A 12,650-nucleotide genomic window follows, 5' to 3' on the forward strand; every position below is an offset into this window, starting at 1 on the left:
CTCGTCTGTATTCATTGTCGATCAAAGCAAGCATGCATATTTCAGATGTCACCCGTCGACTCCCATAGTAATCCAGTCACATAGAGTGACAACTGTCGAAAAACTCGAGTGACAGAGCTGAGTCGAGCGAATTTTTCGGTCGACAGTGACTCCAGTCGAGTTATTTTGATCGACTCGACTTATAAAATAGACCCCTAAGCATGCTTGCTTTGATCGACAATGAATACAGACGAGTCACATGAATCTGCTCGATTTACAAAATAGGCCCCTTAGAAATTCTGAAGCCACCGTCACCAGCAGATTACACAGGACATTGCTTTCGTCGATCGGCCGGATATCTATTTGCAGATTCTGGGGTAGATATTTATGTTCTGAAGAGGTATGGAAATCTTCAAACGTTGCTGGAGGATACGTCGAAATTTCCTTCTTCTTCTTTTTCTTGGCGTTACGTCCTCACTGGGACAGAGCCTGCTACTCAGCTTAGTGTTCTTATGAGCATTTCCACAGTTATTTACTGAGAACTTTCTTTGCCAAAGTTGCCATTTTCGTATTCGTATATCGTATGGCAGGTACGATGATACTTTATGCCCAGGGAAGTCAAGGAAATTTCCATTACGAAAAGATCCTGGACCGACCGGGAATTGAACCCAGACACCTTCAGCATGACTTTGCTTTGTAGCCGCGGACTCTAACCACTCGGCTAAGGAAGGCCCCTAAGCGAAATTCCCTTACAACAATGAAATAGAGATAATTATACAAATCCTAAGAACGAAAATTCATAAACCTCTTCGGTTATATTAATCACACGTGCTTCATTACGTTACTGGAAAGCGTTGCGTAATGAATAATTACGCAACTAAAATGCGTTGCGTAATGAACCAATACGCAACTAAAATGCGTTGAGTAATGAGTCATTACCAAACGATTTTCAGTTGGATAACAGACTCATATGACAATGCGGGAAAGTAGGTCATTCCATGACGGGTTGGAAAAACAGCCTATAACGATGAGAAATTGCAAACAAAATCTTTCTCCGTTTTGTTAGCCAAGGGTTCCGACGTGTTTCTGTGAAAAAATAGAATAAGAGATTCACCTGGATATGAAAAACCGAATGTAAATGAAGCTGTCTTTTTTGTATGGGAGTCATATCATCATATCCTTATAAACCGGTCTACTGATTGGCAATACAACGTTTGCCGGACCAACTAGTTGTTTTATAAAAAAAAAATAAGCAAATATCTTCTCGCAGACCTTCTTTCGTGTCTAACAAAAAAAAATCAATTCGATAGGTTCTCAGTTTGCTGTCAATGATAGCAGAAACAAGTTTCAACGATAGTAGAAATAATTTTTAATTTGCTGTTATTAGAACATTTTTATGCTCTCAGTTTTGGTATTTTAAACATCAAAACGAAAAAAATAACAATAAATTCCGCAACTTCACATCGTCAAAATTTATTTTCAATCTGATCTCAAGCTTTGCATTGGGTGTAGTCCAGTGGTCGATTTTGGGAGTTCCAGAAATACAGCCAATTAATTGAAACAAGCCAAAATTTTAAGAATTACATCAAGAATTCATTAAAGGCATTTCCAGCTGTCTTCAATAACTCAGGTGGTTCTGAATTGTTTTAAAAAATTCTCGGAAAAGTAATCCAAAGTAACACTAAAACAGCCATTGCTTTTTTCTAAAATTCATTTGGTAAAATAACATTTTGCACATACTACTCTAATTTCATACACCATACGGACATAGATTTCAAAGTCGTTGTTAACTGAAGACATTATTTAATATTGTTCCAAATGTGTAGAAAAAAGTTTAACTAGGTACCGTAATCCGGGGTATCATTGATCAGCGGGGTAACATTGATCGGAATGACTCATCTCATCAAAAGTTCGTGTTATCATTTATTGATGAAACATTTTCAAATTATGAATGGTGCTTCTCTTTCTCATATTCATGAGCTGATTAAAGTGCAGATTTTAGCAAAAATTGCGTTTACCTTATGCGTAAATTTGTCAACTTTTCGAAACAATGATTTCAAAGGTTAACGAAGATTCATGTCTCACATAAGTTCTGCAAACGATACTAACAAGGAAAATGTGGTTCTTACTAAAAATGGCATCGCCGATAAAGATTCCGTTGTCAAAACTTTTATAAGTATGCTCAGATAGGCAACATTACCGAATTACTATTAAGAATTTAAAATTCTCTTAGGAAATTGCCTACCTTTAGGCGTATTCCGTGGTTCGGGGTGTATTTAATTTTAAAATAACTCAAAAAGTAAATGACTTGTAAGCAATTGGCCTTCATAATCGGCTTCAGGGGCCATGATTTAAGTCAGTAACGACATTCTCAGTATAACCGAAGGTTGTTTACGTAGGTGATCAATGTTACCCCATATGAGCTAAATCAAAAAATCGCTTAAAATATTTTTTAAACATGCCTAAATCTTTCAATAAACAAAACACATTATATAGTCTCGAGCTATAAGTGGCAGTACTTGTTTTAAAAATATAAAATTTGTAACATTTGCATTTTCAAACGAAATGTTAAAGAAACACTCAGAAAAATGATCAATGTTACCCCGAATTACGGTACTCATGCAGTTGCTCTTCTCCCTCCGAGCAGAAGAACATTTCTGCAAAATATCAAGTTAAGGTGTTCCATACCAGACAGTTTTCAACACTTACTATCTAAATAAGGCATTTAAATGCTCTGCTTAAGAGATGCCAAATATAATATCGCATAACTAAACTAAGGTGGGGCAAAAGTTTGACCTTGGTGATATGATCGATATTTTCAGAAAAAAAAACTAACAGATTAAAAAGGACTAAATACTGTACAACGCACCTTCATCTATTGGCTACAATGGTGCTGAACAAACTTGTGTCAAAATATTAACTTAGTTTTAGTTATGACAATTTCAAAATTGATTGTCTTAAACGAACTTTGGCTTCACCGGTTGGGCAAGACTTCAAATCAAGTGTTGGGAAAATTTCGCTGACTGAAATATAAAATATCAATACTTTTGTGCTAGGAATTCTCACCGCAAAATGATGTTTGCATAAAAATACACACAAAATTCGGGTCAGAAATTTACCCGAAACAGAGTTAATTGAAATATACAAAAAAAACTAGATTTTTTTTCCTTAAAACTAAGATAAAATGGAATTTTTTTATTACTGTTTTCACACCATCAGCAATGATTTACTAAATTTAAAGGCAGTATGTAGATTTTAGCATATTTGCAAGTTTTTTATCGTTTGATGATAGGAAAAAAGCACTAATTTTTGACCTACAAGAATTCTGGTCCAATTTTTGGATTTCCATATAAACTTTTTGAAAAAAAAAAATGGATGAAATTGGATGCATCCGGAAGCAATGAAAAATTTGGTCCAGTTCCAGTAATTCACTTAGCCATGCGTGTTGACCACCGGACACCGGAGATGATCCGGATTTTCCAAGGTCATGTCCGAATCAATTTGTTTTATCGCTTGTAATTTTGTGCAGCGTGTTCTATAGATGTTAACATTTTTCGAAGAAACTAGAACCAATTTAAGATTAAATGCCTGTGAACTCATTAAGATTCGTTGGAAACCTTCCGAGATATGATAATATCCGTGAAACTGGTTCCGAAAAATATAATCAGTCACGTTTGGAAAATATTCAGAACCGTTAGATGCTCTGACCACTAGGTTACAGGTGCCCTGAGAGAAGTGGTCAATGAAGAATATGTCCGGCCCCATATCAATTTTGGCAACATATTTTAAGATTCTCGAAAATGATGCTTTCGAAAACATTTCCAGAAAATTTTTCAGTCATAACCACCCTAGTAGGTTCGAAGTGCCCCGTAGGATGTGGGCAATTCAAAACATGTCCGGAATCGTATCAATATGGGTAACAAACTTCAAGATTTTTGAAGCTGAGGCTTCTGGAAGCATTTTAGGACCACCGGCTGTTATGGCCATTCTATAGTAAGTTCAAGGTTCCCCAAGGTATATGGCCAAATATAACGGGGGGTATAATATGGGTATCGCACTTTGAAATTTATCAAGGTGATGAAAGCATTTTCAAAACCACAGACTGCAAGACCACTCTGTAGTAGTTGCCAAGTGCCCAGGAAATGTGGACACTTCAAAACATGTCCCGGAACCATACCAATATGGGTATTGAACTTCCATATTGATATGTTTCCGGATATGTTTTGAATTGGTCACATCCCCCGGGTACTTGGAACCCACTATAGAGTGGCCATGACAGCCAGTGATTCTGACATCGGAAAATCCGGAACATCTTCGGTGTCTGGTGACTATTGTACATGACCAAGCGAAATACTGAAGCTAGACCAAATATTACATGCTTCTGGATGCATCCAATTTCATCCATTTTTTTTTTTTTTTCAAATAATAATAAGTAGGGTCAGTGTTCCCTTAGTGGACAGTCCCCTATAGTCGCACTAGTGGCTTTTTACGGCCGTTTTGCTATGAATCTTTTCAAAATATTTTTTGACACGAAGGTCAGGAGCTATTTATCTAAGTACCATTGATACACAGCTTGATTTTGTTCAAAAAATGATCGAAATAATTAGTTTTGCTTAAAGTTTGAGCTCCCTTGCGCCTATAGTTAACCTATTGCTCCTATAGTAGCACTACTGAGAGAAACTATTTTTTATTATACGAAATAATTAATGAATTAAGTACTTTTTTTACATCAAACGAAAGCTTTTGATCCACACTTTCAAGGAAAAATATAAAAGCTTTGTAAAAATACGGTTTTGATTAGTATTTTGCCAACGCCGAGATGCTAGTGCTACTATAGGAACAGAAATTAGAAATAGTGCTACTATAAGCACATGTATTCCTATAGTGGCACAAGCGATAATAAATGCAAACATATGACTTTTCGCAGTTTTCATATTTTTCCCACAAAACCCAGATAAAAAGCTTTCAGATGATGTAAAAATAATGACGCTAGCGTTATTTTTCGATTTTATACGAATATTTGTTCTTAGCTATGCGGCTATTGGTACATCGACCCTATTTGAATTTGGGAAAATGTTTGCCTATCTCAATCATTTTATCTATCCCCTAAAGAGATCATACATATTTGATAATCATAAAGTCAATATTAAAGAATCAGAAACACTCTGATGTTTCGGCAAGGTATAAAATTGAACGCATGATTTTTTTTTTACTTTGGATTTGACTGCCCATAAAAGCATAACTGTCCCATATAGACTTGTTATCGACCAAGAAACTCGCCGATAATGTTGATTACCTGATCGTTGGATAATCGCCAATTTAGCGTCGATAATGCCAGTATAAATGCAACATCGTGTTTGATACGAAGTTTCTAGATGTACAGTCGACTCTCCACATCTCGATATCTCTCTCTATGTCGATGATTTCATAAGTCCCTTCAGACTGCATACATTTTCACTCTTAATATCTCGATATCCTCCTTATCTCAATATCTCCATGTCTCGATGTGTTTCTGTTGATTTTTCGCTCTCAATTTTCTCTCCGTATGTCAATATGACCAATATCGAAGGTTACTCCGTTGCCAAGGAGTGTTTTTCAATCTACTATTCATAAAAAATTTGTTCTTTGTTTCGATCTCTCTCTATCTCGATGGTCCCTTCGATATCGAGATGTAGAGAGGCGACTGTATTTTGAATTGTTCCTCACGGAAATATAAATATTAGAGCAAAACATTGACGAAAGTTCTCTTTTACCTTTATTTTATTGCAATGAAACAGAAATAAAGCCTTTTTGGTATTCCGTTGCAAATCAATCAACTTTTCATTGAGAAGTTGATCGACATAACGGCCAACTTTTCCTACCAAATGAAACAGTGCTTCTTTTCAGCACTCTTTTCGGTGCTGAAAAGTAGCACCATTCAGTACTGTTTTGATAGGCATCATCCGAATAACCCAGTGTCCCAGCCTCTTCATGCCTTGCTCATTCTGCGCGGCGTGTGAGTCGAGACTCACCTCGGGTAACGTGAGGCGACTAATGTTAATCAAATGGAAGCGAGTCGATATCTCACCGACTTATCTTGCCTCGCATGCCGCACAGAATAAGCAAAATTGCATCTGATTCTTGAGTTGGTTCTACGTCTGGCTTGAGGTGAGAATTGTCTGTGTACTATAGCAAGGTGACAATACTCGACTCGAGCGAAGTGACTTTCCATTTGGTTTACACGGCGAGTCACTTCACTAGAGTCTACATCCGTTGTGCGATCAGGCTCCGACACAGGTTGGCAATTCTGATGTAAGATCGGATCGTCCAGCTAGTGATCCTTTATATGAGAGATAAGCGGAAGTAAAATGGAATGATTTGGCAACAGACCAGCAGTGCTGAGTTTGCTCGGCGTCGAGAATAATATTGTAACACGGACATGACTTCCTCATTGCTAACAAGTGTAATTTAATTCGTCATAGATCTTTGAGTTACACTTCTGAACTAACTAACAGCAGAAAAAATCAACGACTAAATATCGCATTGAAAAAAAATTCAAAAAAGGAAAATATTTCATATGTTTTGCCCTATTCATAACAATTTTCACCGAAATAATTTCCTTCGGATTACATTACTTTTCAAGAAAAGTTCAAAACAAACATAACGCATGATCGTTTGGTTCACGCTTTGACAGCTCTCGCCGCTCGATTGGCTCACATTTTGGCAGAAATGTCAGCTTCTGCGTATCTCTCTTATATAGGATCACTACTTCCAGAATTTGTAGCCAGCTGCTGTCTGTGCTTTCTTACCTGTTCATTCCTCTAATAGGGAATATAGATCTGCATGATACCGATGGGAGCGAGAAAATGTGTGACATTCAAGGGTACCGTTTTGATTCATTTTACGGACACTTAAGGCCTCAGTGAAGTGTTACTCATCTTAAAGCATATAAAATAAATCAGTTTGTATGATTCCTCCGCATTTTTGATCCTTGAAGACTCTTAGCTTTCGAATGGTGGGTGAAGGTTTTGATTCCGCAATATGAATAATTTTAAATAAATGGAAATGTGTGGACTTCCCATGATTCTTATTCCGGACGCTTCCTCACTTTTGCCTTGATTTCCGGACACTTTGATTTGAATTCCGGACAGATCATGAAAATCATAAAAAGAGAAGTCAAATAATCAATTGAAATTGCCCAGCTACTAAACAGACGTCTAAGACAGTTGAGCATTGTATATTTTCATAGATATCTATGAAAAATACTTATGAAAACAAGTTTCGAAAGTGCGAACTTTTGATAGGCAAAAATTGAAACATTTCGAGTGAAATTTTTCCCATACAAAGAAGAGTGTCCGGAATTGAAGGCTGTATGTAATATGAATCAAAACGGTACTACCAAAGACAAATTAAAGACTCCCATGTCCCTTGCAGTTGCCCAAAATTTTATGGCTCATAAGGTAATCTAGAATGCTGTGAAAAGTGTACTGCGATCTGTCAAACTTGGGTACCTTTTGCACTACCGAGGGACCAAATGCAGTACTAGAAGTGGTACCCAATCTAAGCCCGAGTGTAACGGACCTGGTACTACTGTGTCACAGCCTACGTTATTGAAAAATTGGATTGAAACTACGCATGGCTGTATGCCCATATGGGTTCTCTTGAAATGTTTGTTTGTGCTTTTAGAGTTCGTCCAGTTGAAACGGCATATTCCAAAACAGCAAAAAATATTTTTTGCAATTTCTCATCGTAATAGGTTGTTTTTCATCACGTCAATCTGTCATGAAACGGCCTACTTTCCTGCACTGAAGTATGCAGTGCGGCAATAATCATTACGCAACAGTGCTGTAATGATTCATTACGCAACGCTTTCTCATTACGCAACTGTTTTGAGTTGTGTAATGAATCATTACACAACATTTTTTCAGAAATTGTAAAATGATGGGGAATGCAATCCGATATAACTTCTGATACCCTCAAGTGGCCTTCTACGAAATTGCAAAAAATGATGTACGTAACTCGTTGCAGAACTCGATTTTTACAGCACTCGTCGTAATTATCCTATTGCCGAGTAGGATCATAGGATAAATTTACGACTCGTGCTGTAAAAATCATCATTCTGCAACTTGTTCCGTAAACTACTAGTATGCAACTCGTAGCAAAACTCGATTTTTTTTAGCACTCGTTGTATTTATGCAACTTGTTGCATAAATAACTATATCAGACTCACGAACGTTGACGCAGTATATAACGAGAATCTGTCATTACGAAATTAATTTCCAATTAAACAAGAGGCATTGGACAAAATCCAGGAGTTCAATATGGGTCACTAGTTTGATATTTTTTGCAATGTTTTCGAAAAAACTGCACAATTTTATGTGTGCACATGGAAAGATGCATACAAATGTATGCAACTCGCAAAAAAAAAAATTTTTTTGGGAGATCCATATGGGACAGTTGCGATTTCAGCAAAATTTTCGTATTCTTTACTGTATTTCATTTTGTATTACCCCATAGATTACTCTTTTTACTTCTGTCATTCAGCTAAACATATAAACTTGAATACAATTCACATTTTACAGATGATATTATGGTTGAAAGTTCATACAGAGACGATTATGCCTTTATGTGTCAATATGGCACTACATCAACAAAACAAACTTTGTTAATTACAAATGCATACATTAAAATATGAATATTGCGCATAAAAAATGTGTTTTATGGGTAATACACGCCTCAATTTAAATAAGACTTCGCTGTATATGGTGTTTAACCTGTATAACGACCTCAAAGTTCAAACAATCTATAACTTTACCTTCGTTCGATCCATTATGTTGAAATTTTCTGTAGAAATCACAAATGAGTTATGATAAATCACAAATCATGAATATCAAGCCGTCACAGGACAACGACACAAGAGGGTCCAAAGCTGACAATTTGGAACCCTATCGAAATCTGTCACCAACCGTCCAAAAACTGTCAGAGCAAACTGATGACATGCCATTAATTTACTTCTGGATGGAAAATCATGAATTCTGAGCTGTCAAAATCTATCACTGCATGATATTTTGGAAAGGTTCCCACCGGAAACGATATCCGTTTACTATGCTCCCTTTTTATCATATAGATGATAAACTTTTAATGTATTAATTTAAAAGGACTTATTTTAATTTCAATGCATTGAATTAATTAAGACACCTCGAGGTACGAAGTAAAACTCCTCCACTAAACATGTAATTTATTTAGTGATAGGTATAACAACTGGCAACCGATGTGTCTTGATTATTTGAATTATTTCGTTAAATTTAAGAATTTTTTTAAATTAAATAATTTAATTTCAAAGAAGGATCTTTATATTTTGCTACAGAACAAACAGTGGATCAATTTTATTAATTTAGATGTTAATTGTTGCTCATTTTTTGAATTATTTTTGACATGTATGCTATCACCTGAGTATTTCCTAAATCATAAATGGATGTGAATCAAACATTCCTCATATATTCCTGCACTTTTGAGTTGAACCTAGTCTTCAATGAAATAAGTCCTAAAAAAACAGCGCTAACCTTGGATATCAGTGACACAAAACAAAAAAACTTTTAATTAACCAATTGTTTGCCCTACTTCAATCAAGCATTAAATTCAACGAAAGTCGCACAAAGGAAAAGCATCAAAACAATTATTATATAAGAAAGAAATACTTACACTGTAGCTTACTTTCCTTCCTCGGCGAGCAGCTTTTGGGCGTTCGCGCAATTATTTGAATTTGTCTTGCATTCACGCATTCACTGCTACCTTCGGTTTGGAGCCGGTGTTCCACTTTTCCACAGCTGATTTTGAACGTGGTATTGTTCAATATGTAGGGATTTGCGTAATATTGCTCAATATGCACTACTTTTGTGATTGAGGTATTTTTGCTCAATCAATTAATCACAATATTCTTCAGCTGATATAAGATATCGTTAATCTAATCTGCATGCACAATTTTTTTCACGTGATTTGAAATAACAACCAATAACAATGAACTCAGAAACACCTAACACAACACATAGGCGTCGTTCCCAAAATGTAAATATGTAATTATGTTCCACGTTGTTTGCAAACACCAATAACCTTCTTCACTTAGCAGATTTCTTTACAAGCCAACACCATCGCTCACAGCCAAAAATAACTAATCGTTTAATTCCAATCTTCTTCCACCATCAAGTTCGGTGACCGCGAGTCGAATAGTTCATCCAGTCAAAAATCACGTAGTTTTAGCTCTCCAAGAAGGGCAGTTGAAACATAGTCTCAGACGCGACCAAAGCTCTTCCGCTGGAAAATCAAAGCTCAATTCGGTTAAGAATTCGGCTAGCCCGTTTCGGCTTTCTTTCCTACATTTGTTGACGACGACGACGACGAAGACCGTCAAAAAGCGAAGTGCGTAAACACCGGCCAGTTGACCGTTTCATTCAAAACCATAGCTGATACTGATGCTTCGCTAAACCAGTCTGTCCACTAGCCGTCCCCATCGTCGTCATTGTCGTCTTCGTTGGACGCACAGTGGGGGAAGGAGGTGGTCAATTTTTACAAGTTCAAACAAATTTCTAACGCATAACATTGTATCTTTTTGAACGTTTAAATAAGTCTTCTCTCATTGCAATGTGAATTTCAATTACAATTTGTTCTCTATTTCTGAAAAACCATTTGAGGATTATGGTTTTTCCGGCAGGTGTCTGGGTTCGATTCCCGGTTGGTCGGTCGTTTCGTTATCGAAATTTCCTAAGCATAGAGTATACGAATGCTAAAATGGCAACTTTGGTAAAGAAAGCTCTCCACTAAATAATGGAATCAGTGGGCTCTACAGATGAGGAAAAAAAAAGCTCTCAGTTATCAACTGTAGAAGTGCTCTTAAATTCCCAAGGTGAGAAACACGTGGGAGCGTACTGACATTAGAATGTTTTTTTTTTAATTTATCATAATAGTAGGCTGTTTTTCATCACGCCAATCTGTCATGGAACGGCCTAGTTTCCTGAGCTGAATTATGCAGGGTGATAATACAGTCGCCTCTCGACATCTCGATATTGAAGGGACCATCGAGATAGGGAGAGATCGAGACAAAGAACAAATTTCTAATGAATACTAGATTGAAAATCACTCCGTTACCAGGAAAATAATAAACATGCAAACGTCATCTCGCGTTTCCAAATTGTTTTGAATCACTAAAAATCAAGTTTAGTAGCCTTCGGTTATGGTGATATCGACATAAGGAGATAAAATTGGGTACAAAAAATCAACAGGAAAACATCGAGGTATGCTGATATCGAGATAAGAAGGATAACGAGATATGGAGGAGGAAAATGTATGCAGAATGAAGAGACCGAAAAAAAAACACCAAAATTTCCAGAAACTGTGAAATAATGGTCGATGCATCCCCTAAAGTTATTTCTAATTTTCTCAATTGGTCTTCTACAAAATTGCAAAAATGTTGTACGCGCCTCTTTGCAGAACTCTAATTTTACATCTAAATGTACAAATGTACAACGCACAATGTATGGAACCTTAAATGCCCCTTAACATCTTTAGAAATCTGTCTGCTTTTCAATTTGTTTTAAATCTGCCCTGAAAACAATTTTCCTTCCGCGTTCATTTTTTAGCTCTTTCGGGTTCAAATTTTTGAACTGATCAATGCTCAAGCCTACTTGTTCTCTCGTTCAAAAATTTGAACTGGAACGCAAACTGAACGTGTTCAAATGCAACACTGCTGTTAACATTTGAAAGCAGATGAATCGTACACCTGCAATGTGTAACATATTGTATACCGTTTTGTATCAAATTCCGAACAGACTTATATTCCGAACACTCGGTTTTTGTATGGCGATTTGGTTGAAATGTTTCGCTAAAATATGTCACAAAATTACAAGAAAATGGCAGCCATTTGCAATTCAATTTTAACGTCCTTCAATATATTTATACCTCGTGAGAAGTGATGATTCTTAAGTGATGATCTTAAAGAGATAAGAAGATCAAAACGAATGGACTGGAGGCGTACATGTGAAAGCATTGAGAATACTCCTGTTGTCGCAAGACTACAAAAAGTCCTTTCAAAAGATCATGTTAATGGCTTAGGAACGGTTAGAAAAAGTAACGACTGCCTTACTTCTAATGGACTTGAAACTTTAGAAGTAATGATGCAGACGCACTTTCCTTGTTCTACAGTTATAAATTACGATGAAAATGCTACAGAAGACAATACTAATAACGAATTATCTAGGATGACTTCTCTGGGCGAAATTCATGATAGTAAGGATAACTTAGACTTACTACCAATCTTAAATATGGCTGCTCAAAAAGCTGATGAAATTTTTACAAAAAAACAAAAAAGTAGAATGGGCCATTAACTCATTCGATCCATTCAAATCTCCTGGCAAGGATGGAATATATCCTGCATTTTTACAAAAAAGCAATGGAGTACTGACTTCAGCTCTTTCGAATATGTTTAAAGCAAGTCTAGCTTTCGGTTATATTCCAAAGTCATGGCGTCAAGTGCGTGTTGTGTTTATTCCGAAGGCTAACAAAAAAGATAAAACTTCTCCAAAATCGTTCAGACCCATAAGTCTATCATCAATAATGCTTAAAATGATGGAAAAGCTTATTGATCACTACATTAAAACAGCTTACTTAAAACAAAATCCTATAAGCATTCATCAGTTTGC

The 12,650-nt window shown here is 36.3% G+C and overlaps 1 protein-coding gene across 10 annotated transcripts in view; it reads right to left on the bottom strand.

Moving 5' to 3' along the window:
* LOC5575931 (aldehyde dehydrogenase, dimeric NADP-preferring) overlaps positions 1-10,419 on the bottom strand; it is a 105,727-nt gene extending 95,308 nt beyond the window's left edge. For 4 of the 10 annotated variants that reach the window (XM_021843738.1, XM_021843739.1, XM_021843740.1 and 1 more), the window contains exon 1: positions 9,661-10,416. The gene's annotated coding sequence lies outside the window, so the exon portion shown is untranslated. Of the gene's footprint in view, positions 1-9,660 lie in introns of all 10 variants that reach the window. The other 6 variants (XM_021843734.1, XM_021843735.1, XM_021843736.1 and 3 more) reach the window with 4 other exon arrangements.
* Between the last annotated feature and the right edge of the window lie 2,231 nt (positions 10,420-12,650).

Source organism: Aedes aegypti, chromosome 2 (genome assembly GCF_002204515.2).
Source record: "Aedes aegypti strain LVP_AGWG chromosome 2, AaegL5.0 Primary Assembly, whole genome shotgun sequence".
NCBI classification, from domain to species: Eukaryota; Metazoa; Arthropoda; class Insecta; order Diptera; family Culicidae; genus Aedes; species Aedes aegypti.